This window comes from Pocillopora verrucosa, chromosome 4, assembly GCF_036669915.1.
Source record: "Pocillopora verrucosa isolate sample1 chromosome 4, ASM3666991v2, whole genome shotgun sequence".
Lineage (NCBI taxonomy): Eukaryota > Metazoa > Cnidaria > Anthozoa > Scleractinia > Pocilloporidae > Pocillopora > Pocillopora verrucosa.
This window is the reverse complement of record NC_089315.1, coordinates 1471531-1485483: the sequence shown is the minus strand read 5'-3', so window position 1 is coordinate 1485483 and position 13953 is coordinate 1471531. Positions and strand designations below refer to the sequence as shown.

At 38.2% G+C, this 13953-nt stretch overlaps 1 long non-coding RNA gene and 1 pseudogene across 1 annotated transcript; both read right to left on the bottom strand.

Annotated features, from left to right (window-relative positions):
• Window positions 1-1864: 1864 nt before the first annotated feature.
• LOC136280138 (putative leucine-rich repeat-containing protein DDB_G0281931) lies at window positions 1865-4958 on the bottom strand (annotated as a pseudogene).
• A 3331-nt stretch (window positions 4959-8289) lies between these two features.
• Window positions 8290-9131, bottom strand: LOC136280556 (uncharacterized). The gene is made up of 3 exons (XR_010717297.1): window positions 9017-9131; window positions 8663-8755; window positions 8290-8311 (listed from the first exon to the last, which is right to left on the bottom strand). It is a non-coding gene; the product is annotated as an uncharacterized lncRNA (long non-coding RNA).
• Window positions 9132-13953: the final 4822 nt, after the last annotated feature.

Sequence of the window (13953 nt, the reverse complement as noted above, 5' to 3'; positions counted from 1 at the left end):
TTTTCACGCTCATAAATGAAAAGATAGACTATAGAATGACTTGTAATTATTAATAGAGCGCCATGCTCTGTAAGGAATATATTTTTTTATGTTGATGAACAAATTGGTTGTTGAAACTTCTCGGTGAAGAGACATTTTGATCCGTTCAATGTTAAATCATGAGTTTTGACTGTGTCTCAATAAAATTTACCTGATCTCCCCATATGGCTCTGAAACATTTTTAAATGATCCCCCCTCATTAGCAGTTACTTCTCTACAGACCCCCTTCCCCCCCCCCCTTTATACTCTGTTGGTGACAACTAATATCCCCCCGTGCTCCTGAAAGTAATGTGTTCCCCCCCCAAAAAAAAAAAATTTATCCTCTCTTGATGATCCTAAACGTAAAGGATCCAATCTACTTCTCCCCGTGTTTCCTTAGGCTAACATTTTTTCACGCGATATGAGTACATTGAAACTCCGCGCATGCAGACTTTTTTTTATTTTCCTTCTTCCTTTTCAATGTACCAAAAATTACTTGCTTTAACTTTATTTCACCAGATTACATTTTGATCAAGCTCATATCGTATTAGTAAATCATATGGTATTCTAAATATTCATATCTACCGCTATTTTTGTTACAATTGTTCAAGATAGGGCATTTACTTTAAGAGGAATTGGGAATAATAAAATAACTCTTAACGCATCTATACTGATGCTTTCTTTATCATTGCAAACTAGGGAGAAGTTATCGTCTCGATCCGTTTCTACAATGTAGACCAGGCTTTGTGATTTTGTACCGAGGGTGAATTAGTGTTGTAAACCAATTTTCCCAAGAAAAGATGGGTCAATTAAGTGTTGGAGTAAATGTGGCCAATTGCAATGTACTATAGATAAAAATATTAATGATTAGTAAATAAGCCTTTCAGATGTTTAAATATATTTAGCTTCCCGGCCTTATGGGTGGGGTATGCAAGACGAAGGTCCACTAATTATAGAGCAACATCTTAAATTCCTGCTCAACGTTTCTGAGATAGAATTATTGATGGAAAAGAAATAATTAAATACACGGAGAAAAGAAGCAAAGCATAACACTGTTCGTGCACTATTTTACATTGCAAAATATTTCTTTAGACCTGTTATACAACTAACTTTTCCTTGTTACCTAAACTTCGAAAACATTCGACGAACAACAGATGCAGTTGAAGAGATATAGATAATTTTTTTGTCAGCGTAGTAGCTATGCAAAGCAGTAGACTTTGGCTGGGGGTACAGCTAAGCAACAAAATGAGAGATCCCTGTGTACTCTCTTTGCCGCGCCAAAATACCATAATGAAGCCAAAACAATTAAGTTTTTTATTCATCGAAAACTAATGGTTCCTCTGTCAGTGGTTGTATTAAGGACAAATCACTCCGTCCGCTCCTATGACCATCGCGACATCTGCCACACATCTTCCGGAAACATCGCACCGAGCAAGAGGAGAACTTTCTCCAGTTAGACTTTAAGGAAAGGAGGCCTTTAACTGTTGAAGAGAAAAATATGACACGAAATCATGCAGAATCTTCTCAATAAAATCCCATAATGTTTAGGTTTTTTCTTTTTTCCGAATGCGCCAAACAGTTAGATAGTTATTGAATGATACCGGAAGCTTTTTAAGACATTTGAATAACTGTGGCTCACAGGTTGTCATGACGAAAGTAAAAGTCCGAAATAAGTTGCTACAGCTTCTATGCCATCCTGTTTCGCGCGGCCTCGATCTTTTTTGTCACAGAGACTCGAAGAGCTTCACTAATGTTTTAAAAAAGGGTATCTTTGCAAACCTTCTTTACGGTCATTTACACATTCTCACGGAGATCAATTATCACCTTGGCCATCAAGGATCTGGTACTAGGTTGGCCAATTCCAGCATTCATTCTGATCCCAGTATTGGCAAAACCGGTCATTGCTTATTGTAAGCAAATAAAACTTACCCACAACAATTAACACCACGACGCTGTTCAGAAACACAAAAATGGATTCGTTTCCTATTGGATTCTGGAAAATGGTGGGCTGTAAATATATTGCACCGAGGCAGACATTGAAGAATATTATCCAAAGCATACAGGCTTGTAATCGATCCTCGAATTTGCCTTTTATGGGTCGGACCATGGTGTGAGAAATTACTAATGCACTTGCAGAAATTACGGCAAAGTCAATTTGAGAATGGCTTTTGGAATCAAACAGAAGGATGCCTGAGATGAGGATCAGTTTTCTGTACATCTCAACTATCTCCCAGAACCAATATTTCTCTCTATAGTTTTCAAAGAAAACTTTAAAACCAAAACAAATTTCATTATCGAGACGAGACTTACGGTACTTGTAAAGAGGAATAAGAAGCAGCAGAGGAAAGATAAAAAAGGAAAGATAAAAAAGGAAATATTGCGCACGCGGCTACTAGTTTCCGATACACACCATTTCCTGGGCTGAGGCAGGACATGGAATAATCAACTTTCAGGAGAGAAATGCAGTCACTGCCATCTTTGGTGAAACACACACATCACAGACTCCTGGCAGGGGTAGAATGACAATGATAATTTTCTTGCTCGTTATTGTGTAAGACAGCAGAAGAAATAGAAATATGTTTCGGTAGCAAGACTTCTTCAAATGCGAAACTTCATCCAATTTTTTGGCATTCAAGAATCTCCAACTTTCTGATGTATTGTCTCCTAAGTAATAAGTACATCAGTATCGACAAAATTACTGAGATATTGAAAGAGATGGAAAGAAAAAATTGGATGAATGGATCCAGTCGAAACACTGGGTTAATGTGGCTCAATGGTGCGAATTGTTCCCCTCGACAAACTTCAAGTATTTTTCCATAGACACAAGAACTACAGGCCACTGAACTTGCAGTACCGCTGAGAAAATACCAGAGGCCACTTGATAAAAGTCAACCACCATCTTAACACAAGACATTACGACATCTGCCTCAGTACCTCTACGTTCGCCATTTGCAGCGTTTGAGTCGCCCCAGAATATAAGTGAAAACAGAAAAATGGATACCACGATAACCAAAACACAAGAAGTTACCCTTACCAACATGTTAGGACACTCTAAGCATCTGTTAAAACGGAGAAAGAGATTTGAGGAGCAAGTTGCGCAGAGGGTACCCTCGTATCCTTCTGTACACGATGATTCAATACCACCATTGCACGAATCTGTAAAGGGACATTTGATAGGGGTTGGTAACACAGCGCAATAACTGGAAAAGTCACGGTTACATTCAGCATTGAAGATTTGAATGTTGAGAACAAAAGTTTTGTAATGGTCCATTTATTTAGAGCTGTTAAACTTCCAAAAGTACTTTGGCGCCAAGATTTCTGTATCTGACTGACATATCATTCCATGCTCTTCACACACTGAACGAGAGCCAAAACGATCCAGGCGGAAGAAATTTGGAAGACAACTGCATGCACGATAACCAGCAGATTTGTTAGATTGGGTACCTGTTTGATAAACAGGGCATGCACGACAGTCAGTCGCAGATTTTCCAGGGTAGTTCATCTCAGGAACATAGGTACCAATGGAGCAGTTCTTAAAGTCAATTTGGCCCATTTCGTCTTGGTAAAAGCCTCTTAAAAATAAAACATTTGGGAGCGATACTCTATCCGTTGAGATCAAACACTCATTTTATGGTTTTTAGCTAAACGTAAATGTTGTGAAACAAATTGCAACTTATTCTATTCCTTGTAATGACTGTGATAACGAGTACATCGGACAGACCAAACGTCAGTTTGGTACATTTTTAAAAGAGCATCAAAAGTCGGTCTTCTTTTACAAAATAGAAAATTCAGCTTAATCGGAGCCCACATGCCTAACCAACCATACAATTGGGTGGGATAAGTCTAAAATTATAACCACTAATCGGCGTTATCACCAGCGCCTTTATTTGGAAGCCCGGCATATTAACTCCACCCACGCTCCTTTAAATCTTAATGATGGCGGCTTACTTCCTGTCGCCTTCTTACACCTCGTCAGAAAAAAGGCAGCTAAATAGTGAGCATAAAAAAGAACGTCTTGTTGCAGCATTTAGATCACCCCTGATGAAGGCACTAGACAGGAGTGTCGAAACGTTGGGTCTATAAATTGTAACTTCCTGGTTACACTCATTAAATCTTTAAGCCAGAGTAGCATCAAGCCGGTGCAACGATTCACTGTAACTCAAGGTTAAAGAGTCTCACAAAGCTTATATCTAAGGTAAATTACATGGCCTGGATTCAGACTCTCACCAAACCAGACTAAAAGATACCGAATATGACAAATCATTACTGAAAGCTCAAACATGATACATCAGTTATAGAACAAGACAGCACAGCACATTACAGCTGGATTTTACTGCATCTGATAAAGTAGACCAAACTGATGATGATATACTTGAGCACCCTATATGTAAATGACCTTGAGGCAGCAAAAAATGACTGATATGTAATGTTTTAAAATTTTGGTAAAAACTGCAAATTCACAGTAACGATGACTAACTTCTTTTCTTTGTTGATATACATTAAGTCAAGGTTAATTAATCATAATTTTTAATCTGAGTTTTATAGCAAAACCCGAGCGATCCTGAATTAACAAATAGAGAAGCCTTGACTGTGCTCTGTTCTGTTGTAAAGCACGCAGCAAGCGTGCACGAAAGAATTGTAGGGAGAAACACTCGAATTTCTCCATTTCTTAAGTGCAGGATTTCTCATTTTGTTGACCTTATTTGAACATAACATTGTTCCCAGAGGAGAAAGCACGCTGCCGCAAAGTTATTAAGTGCTTCAGTTCTTCCGATGATCCACGGAGTGTCATTCTGGTGGATCTTCACTCGTTTCTCTGGCATGAGAATGTTGTAGCCAGTCATAATTGCAGAACGAAGAAACTTGCATTTCTTGTCGCACGACGTTTCCGATTCAATCAGGTGCCAATCGATTTCGGATGGGTACCGACCAAGTTCCATTTTATGTGATGGGCGGATTTCTCTTTTAATGACTATTTTCCTCCTTGGGGTATTAGTGGATACGTTAGTTTTCGGCTAAACTGCAACAGAATTATTGTCAGATAGGCCAAAGGGTGGTGAAAGTGCGGCTGGTTTTAAATCATAGAAATTATGCATGTTGATTAGCACTAGATCGAGATTGTTAACACCGCGTGTTGGTTGGTGGACAAGTTGTTTTTTAGGCGGAAATCTCGACAAAGATGTTTTGTGTCTAGTTGGTTAAAGTCGCCGGCGATAATAATACCGCAACCAGGAAACAGACCTTCAGCACGCGTGATGACATCGGACAAGTACTCCAAGATTTCAGTGTCGTTAGAACTAGGTGGGTGGTAAATATATGCGGTGACGACGCATTTAATGCCTCTTGGTAATCTTGAGGTCTAATGTAGAACCAAAGGACTTTGAAGGCGGTATCTTCAAGCTCTTGTAGTCTTTTGGTCATGATAGATTCTTTTATCTACATGCAAACTCCTCCATGTGTACCTGTATTATTAGAAGGGTCTATCGTGATCATCAATAAAAATAATCATTGTAATTTGATTTTTCAAAATTGTGAAACAGTGATCGAAACAGCGTATTGGTCACGGTGTATTTGCTTCAGTTAAACCTCTAGCTTCCCGAAGAAAAATGGGTTTATCTTTTCAAAGCCTCTCATCGTCTTCGCTTTTAGTTGGACGAGGTTCGATTCCGCGTAGAATATTCTCTTTTCGTCTCACGCTCGCGCTCAAGCGAATAACCTCTCCCTTTATATTACAACTGGGACAGAAATTTACCAAATCATCTTTCTAATTCTATCAACTTCGTATGTTTGTCTCACGAATTAGTCCTCCGTCCCTTTTGAGATCCTATTGTGTCATGCCTCTAACTTGTGCTTGTTTCTAACAGCGGTAGATGTTCTTGATGCCTCACTCGGGATACGGTTTCATGTCAGAATTGGACGGCGAGTTGTTTTTTAGCGGAAGGGAAGACCATATTTGCGATAATCACTCAAACTTATGAGACTTTTTTGCTGGTGGTAAGGTGTTTGAAGTAAAAACAATGAAATGAGAAGTAGAAGAAAGCTTCTAACATCAAAACAAAAGAATATTGTTGTAAAGTATTTCTTCGGATAATGCATCACTTGTTAATGACCAACTTTTTTCTTTTCTTTTTTCCGAGAAACTCAAGTAATAACTGTTTCGAAAAAAATAGCAGACCTTCCACCATATCAAGATAATCAATCCATAAAAGGAAACCAACAGCCCGAGTGTTTACTGTTCTTTAGATTATGATCAGGTGACCCGACTGCGCTGTCTCTTACGCTGTTCGTTCCATTCTCATTTCATTTTCAGCCCACTATCAGTTAACACCAGATAAGTGAGCTTTCGGGTGCGGAACTTAGCCTAAACGTTATGAGCGATCCACAGGACACTCACCTATCAATGTGCGGGTCCACAGGACACTCACCTATCATAATCTTCTTGTTTTATGATTCTAATTCATTTTTACGTTGGGGAATGTATCGCTCAATCGCGAGACACCATCAGTAGTCCTAAAAGCCAGTCCTCTCTGGAATATGTACTGTTCGTTTACGAAGGAAAAAACCAGGGTCTGTTAATTGCCCATTTGATGCTTTGCTCAAGACGCCATCTACATAGGCATATATTTGGTTTAAAGTATATTACATGGCAAGACTTCAACATCATGTACCCCGTCAGGTGAGGCGGTTTATACCTAAGCAGTGTCTACTGACTCTTGTTTGCGCAAGCACTTAAATTTATTTCAGCAAAATACAAAAGTTACACATCAATTTCTATTTGTATACGCATATGAGTTATAGATATCCCCTTGAAAACGCAAGCCATAGGCTATAAAACCTTTGACTTCACCAAGATATCTAAAGGATATCACGGATGGGCCTTAGTTTTCCACGCATAAGTGCTAAAAAAATTTGAAAAATAGCTTCAACTTAGAAAACATTAAAAAACATGCATAAATGCAGTGACCTAAGAGAGTCATAATGCGTAGAAAAAATGGTAAGAGAAGAGGCCTTACTGAAAATTCCTTTTTTCCGGAAAATGTAAACAAAATAAGTACACTGCTGTACAACCATTCAAATCGATTCCTTAACAACGCATTTGACAAAAAGCAACAGAAGGACTAAAAAGAAAACAAAAACAAAGAACAGTTGAACGACAGAGTTTCTAGAACTACGTTTATACAACAACAGATGCGTCGCGTCTTAAACTTGGAGTTACGATTGTACCTCTTCTAAATATATCCAAACGAAATCTACACGAATGTATAGTAACTAAATGTATAATAACTAAATGTCGATGTTGAAAACATATATTGAAAAGAAGTCAATTTCAATAACTAGCGGATGCCTTGGTCCACTGTGTCAGCAGTGATTGGCTCATGACACGACCACTACCGACTGGACGCAGAAAACGGAGAACTGTTCCTGATTGAACAGTATGAGTGTGGCTTCAAATTTCCCCTATTTTCAAAAAGAGGCAATTAATTGATTGTCGATATATCAAATTATAAAAACAAACAAACAGCAGAACGAGAGAAGATGTGGTAGATGCATGGTTTAGACTCTAATAATTTCACGATGAGCGCATCATGGGTTAGCCATCGAAATGCCAGTACAGTATTTGTTAAAAACAAGTAAATAGAATATTTCTCCTCTCTGAAGCCAATATGTATGGAAAAAAACTACTAAGTACTATACCTTAAAGATGGGGGAAAAATTGATTATGTGAAGGCCTGTTCTGGTCAAGGTGTAGGTCTCTAGGAGGATATGAGAGGTGAAACAGTTATGTCGCGCATAAACGCATTTCTTCGTTTTGGCTAGTAAAATACGTAAGAAAAGTAACCAACTAAAAGTGCAGATAAAAAGAGAAATTTCGCCAGATAATTTCTCTTGTTTATAAAATGGACAAGTTTCATTTTCTTCATCTTTGCTTATCTTTGTGAGATGTAACATTTGATAAGTTTCGAACTTCTCTGTAATAAGTTCTGCTGTTTAACAAAGCTGAAAACCTCGAGGGAGTAACTGAGTGTCTCGGCGAATAAAAGAATATTTTTTTCTCCTGAATCGTGTGACGAAAAATATCAGGCATTATTTTTATGCAGAATAGGTGTAAACTACTCCTTCAATACCTTTTGAATTTCGTTAATAATGTGGCAGGAAATTGTATCTTTATGAATACTCACCGTCTGCTGAGAAATAGCAGTGGTATGGCACGTGATTGCAATTCAACTCCTTATTCCGTTCGATGATGGTTTTTCCATCTTTCGTGACGTTGACAAAGAGAAAATGTCTCTCGCTGTAAGGAGAAATATAGAAAATATTTGATGAGAAACTCTTTGAAACTGTTCGTGTTTAAGACAAACCTAAAACTGAGAAGATTAATAAGCGATGGGATCACGCTATAAAGGAGTGTCAATTATCTTGACTACTTCCTTGGTCTAGCGAAAGAGAATTTTATCCTCTAATGTCCAACCACATTACAATAAAACGACTCCGTTCTTATTGCCTTCTATCCACTAAAATATTTAAAGTTATGTTTGATCAATGAAATTGAAACGTTTTTACCGCCAAACTGGAATGTCTGACAACTATTCTCCAACTCGGGTTGATTAAGTGAGCTCTTTTAAAAAGTAACACAACGACCTACCAGGGGTGAACGTAACCGTGACATTGACGGAATCAGCATCTGTTATCACCGGCCATGGAGAAACCTTGTACTTTAAGGTTTTATCCGGAGGACCTGGAATACAACGATGGTATTCAATGCACGCCATGTTGGTCTATCTTCAGCTCTACGCCCATAAAGACAACCATCGCCTGGCCCTATACTCCCCAAACAGCACCCAGTTTCTTTCTGGACTTATCCTGAACTTCAAAGGGACAAAAAAAATTGACATCCTAGATCATTCTAATCCAATTGATGATATTTTACACAAGAAAAAATAGGAATACCCTCAAAAAAATAACTAATAATTCATTAAGTAAGGGAGAAATGTTTTACCGCAATATTTCAAACTTTTTACTTCCACTTGTAAGGGCAGCGGACAGCATCACGCAGCAAAAGAGGAAGATCACAGCTTGATAATAAACGTTTGTGGCCATTATTCACAGACTCTGTTGAGTAAGAGGATCAAGAGTTTGAATACATCATGAAGACTTGAAAATATGCTCACCCTAAACACTCTCGGGTGTCATGCAATGCTCGCCGAAGAGAACTCTCGCGAGGGAGCGCTGCGCGACACCATATGACGGCTTCAAGGGAGATAAGGGGTGAAAACTAACGAAGTGGTCTCAGCAATTACTTCTTTAATGCAGGCGCCTTTGATTAAAAAAAACTCATATTTGTGCTTGAAAGTCTTAGGTTGTACTCGTTACAGGTATTGAAGATTTTTATTTAAAAGAATGCACATGGGGCATTAATCAAAGAACGGTGAATTTTTAACAAAAATAATGGACATGTGGTGATTGTCATTAAATTGATATTAAGTTAACGTTATAAAAGAATGGCTGTTATTTGATTGTTATAAAAATGTTATCTTTCGGCTCTTGAAGTACATGAAGTTTCATTGCGACAGGCAGTCACTGATGACATGCACTGTTAAGAGGAAGCAATTAGAACCGGTTAACATGTTGAGATGTAAAGGAATCAGCCAATCAATCACGCTTTATGCGGCAAATGTTTGTTTAGTAGACCGTTACGCTTCTAAGTTGAAGTGTTAAGTTTTGCTTCAGAAGATCCAGGAAAGTATGTCTCTGTAAATAAATGATGAACAATTTATGTTTCAAATAAAGGTAAAGTGCTAGAAAATCCTAACTGGCAAGAGGCAGACCAGCTGGTGTTAAACTCGAAGCGACCGAGAACAAATCCAGAGCCAGGAGGAACCATATCTTCAAGTCCAGCATCCTAACCAATAGCTAAGTCCAGTTTTCCAGATTGCTTACTGTCGAAAAATACTAGAACGATAAAGTCGCAGGGTATCAAGGATAGAAGAGATTGCCCTGTGCGATTAATGCAACGCTGATCATCCAAAACGAACTTACATGCACACTAATTAATTACAGAAAACGCGAAAACAACACACTCACCCAGTGAGTAACAACTCGCTCGAGATGCGAGGAAGGAACAGTTGTTGATTATTAGAAATTGGAGGATATATGTTATGTTACAAATGAAATAAAAAATACTAGAACGATAAAGTCGCAGGGTATCAAGGATAGAAGAGATTGCCCTGTGCGATTAATGCAACGCTGATCATCCAAAACGAACTTACGTGCACACTAATTAATTACAGAAAACGCGAAAAACAACACCCTCGCCCACTGAGTAACAACTCACTCGAGATGCGAGGAAGGAACAGTTGTTGATTATTCGAAATTGGAGGATATATTATGTTACAAAAGAAATAACCCAGGTTTTACCCTAATATCACGAGGAAAAAACCGTGCTATGTTTTCGTTATTTTGTTCCCGCGTTCAATTGAAAGCCTTTTTTCATGACAAAGAGGATGATTCTAACATCTCGAACGAAGATATTTTCGAAACTCTTCAGGTTCGAAAGTCTAAATGGACTCCCCCAGAGGGCCAGTTCGCATCTTTAGATTTTTTCATCAAAAAAAGTCGTCACGATATCAACAAACTTAAATTCAATCGTAACACCAAATTTTCCAATCTATTGACTTTTTTATAGAGTCAATTAGGGGAAAAAACCCCTGAAGCTGATGCTTTTGCTCTTTTTGTCTTTTCTTTCTTAGCTGTCTTAACTGAAGGCTTAACTCCGGCTGTTTCAGTACAATCCATTCGTGCCAAAATTTAGGATTCCAATTCTAAACTTTTTAACCATTTGCACCAAATTAAGGCCCAAAAACTCGACAACCTATCGGCCCTAAAATTACAAGCGACTCGTGGCCTGAAAACCTCAAAACTGCAGTTACCATACCAGAAAATTGACTACTTTCCGATTCAGAAAAATCAGTTCTTAGTCAGGGCTTAAATTTTGTTCCCATATCCAAAAAAACCGACGAATTTTCAGCTAAGCAAGACGTTAAAAAATTCCTTCGCCGCGTTCAATTGAAAGCCTTTTTTCATGAAAAAGAGGATAATTCTAACATCTCGAACGAAGATACTTTCGAAACACTTTAGGTTCGAAAGTCCAAATGCATTCCCCTAGAGGGCTAGTACGCATCTTTAGATTTTTTCATCAAAAAATTCGCCACGATATCAACAAACTTAAATTCAGTCGTAACACCAAATTTTCCAATCTTTCTTCGGAAGAGTGGTCGGCACTAAAAAGTCCAAGAAAACGCCAAAACGTAGTCATTAAAGCGACCGACAAAGGCGGCGCAGTTGTTGTTCGGCGGGCCGACCTCCGATGTAAGTTCAATTATTTTCGTGGCTGAGGCATTATTGACATTAATCTACGTAGTAATCAAGTATGCTTCTATGCTTTTAATGTCGTAAGTATCCTCGTTAACTAAAGTGGTACAAAAGTTGGTTAAGAAAAACGTCATTGTTTTTTGAGCGCACGACTTATTTTCATTGAAGGTACTGATAAACAGCAACACAAACTAACTTAGCCTACTTTAGCTCCAAAAGAACATTGTTGGAAGTATTATTTTCAAACACGAGGCATTTCTCTCCATCTTTTATTGCTGGGAAATTGTGGAACATCAAAATGAACAGGTGATTTACAGTTTTTTTGAAATTAAACATGACGTCAACATCATTCTGCAGATGTACCAGGAATCTTCAGTTCCATTATGGACACGTCTTACGCTGATGGCAATGTTGTCATTGTGCGTAGCCTCAGGATTCAGTTATTTGAAGGATGTTCACCCAGGAAATTGTACCTGCTATCCCTTTGATCGAACACGAGTTCGTGTCAAGTGCACTGGTATAACACAAGTACCCAGTAACTTGCCTGAAAATACGGTGTCGCTGTAAGTAAAACGTTATTCTCTCACTGTGAAAGTGATTTATAGACCTACTTTAAAATAGCGGCTATGATTACTCTTCTTCAATGTAAACAAGCCTTCTTTACGTCGCTTTTTGGTTCTGTAGTTCAAATGAATAAAGGGGGTTAGTTTCTAAAGAAACTGTGCTGCTGCGCTGGTGGGAGAGTATAACAGGGTAAATAAACTTAGTGTTATCAACTGAGTTGATAACGTAAATTGGCCACCGTGAAGAGTGTAAAAGCGGACGTTTCGAGAGTGAGCCCTCTGTCATTGCTCTGACGAAGGGCTAACGCTCGAAACGTCAGCTTTCAACCTCTTCACGGTGGCCAATTTACGTTATCAACTCAGTTGATAATACTACATTATTCTGTAGTTCAGTTTACACATGTTGAAGATCTCAGAAAAGCGACGTCATACTGATGTAGAAATATATGGGCAGGAGATGCCGAGAAGACTTGCTAATAATGACAGAGTTCTGTTAATATCCAAGTGATCACATGACTTCAAAGGTTAACCAAATGATTTCATAAAGCTAAGGGACTTAATTGTGAATAACAAATATCACCAGCTATTATTCTTTCTCAGAAAGTCCAGATATAGCCTCTGCTGAGTTTTCAATCAATTAAAGATAATAATAAGGAAAAAATGGAGGGAGAGAGAGAGGGAGGGGGGTTGGGGAGAGAGAGAGAGAGAGAGAGAGAGAGAGAGAGAGAGAGAGAGAGAGAGAGAGAGAGAGAGAGAGAGAGAATGTGTTGAATGGATATAACTGACTTCCTTTTACAGATGTGGTCTTTTTCTTGCCTGATTGTTCTTCTCTTCATAGCAAGAGCCTGGTCTAAGCTATTCCAAATCGCATCTTATCATAATCAACAATTTTGCGGCATTGACGCATTAAATCTTACCCAGTACTTTCCCACGTAGTATTTTTATTCCTGTGACCAATACTTACAATCAGATACTCGTGTAAATGATTATTTCCTCATGATTCTCTTCTGAAGTTACATTCTTTAAAAAATTTCGTTGTCTAGGGATCTTTCAAACAACCGTTTGAAATCTATACCGGAGGACGCCTTCTCAAATCTGAAATTGCTTGCAGACATGTGAGTTGATGTTCACGTTGTTATTTTTATCATAGCCGTCAGACTTATTCCTATTTGCTTGCGAGCGATCCGGGTCTAGGCTGGGTGCATTACATTTACGTAGATCTGCACCGTTTATTCCATGTCCTTTATTTTTTTCCTTTCAACTGATTCAGCAATTTTATTATTCAATGCTCTTGGGGTCATTTCTCTCAGCAGACACCTCTAAGGATAAGTTCGCTTGTCTTCTTTTGTACTTCAACTGGATTTGTCGCTTAGACACTTGGTGTGTGTCTAATCATGCTTGAGACTTTCACGCATTGCAAATATTTAACGTTATCATTATTACTATTATTGTTATCATTATTATAGATCTCCTTCACAAGCGTGTAAACCCACCACAGGAGGTTCAAGCGTTTAGCTGCATTAATTTGTTTTTGATCTTGTTGATTGTCATTCTTTTTCTTATCCTCTCAGAAATCTATCGCAAAACAAGTTAAGGGCAATTCCGAAGAACACTTTCCGAAATCTGACGGCTTTGTCAAACGTGTGAGTACCTGCATGATTTTTCATTAAGGGGTATTGGAATTTTTTAGAAAAAAACTTGGCTCAAGAGATAAAATTTCAAGCGGCAACCTTAACGAGGCGCCTTGGGCTCAAATGACACCTCCTGTTCGATTCATATTAGGAATAGACTCTCTATTATAATGCTTATTCTTGTTATTTTTCGTTTGATCTTAGATATATCTACCAGAACAACATCAAAGGTGGATTTTTCCTTCCTAAAAGCGTAGTAAAGTTGTAAGTTCTAGTTTTTCAAAGGTTTTTTTATTCTAGGTTACAAATCAGAAGTATGCTCAACAATCCATACAAATTTCATCTCCACCAATCAAAAATACATATGACAT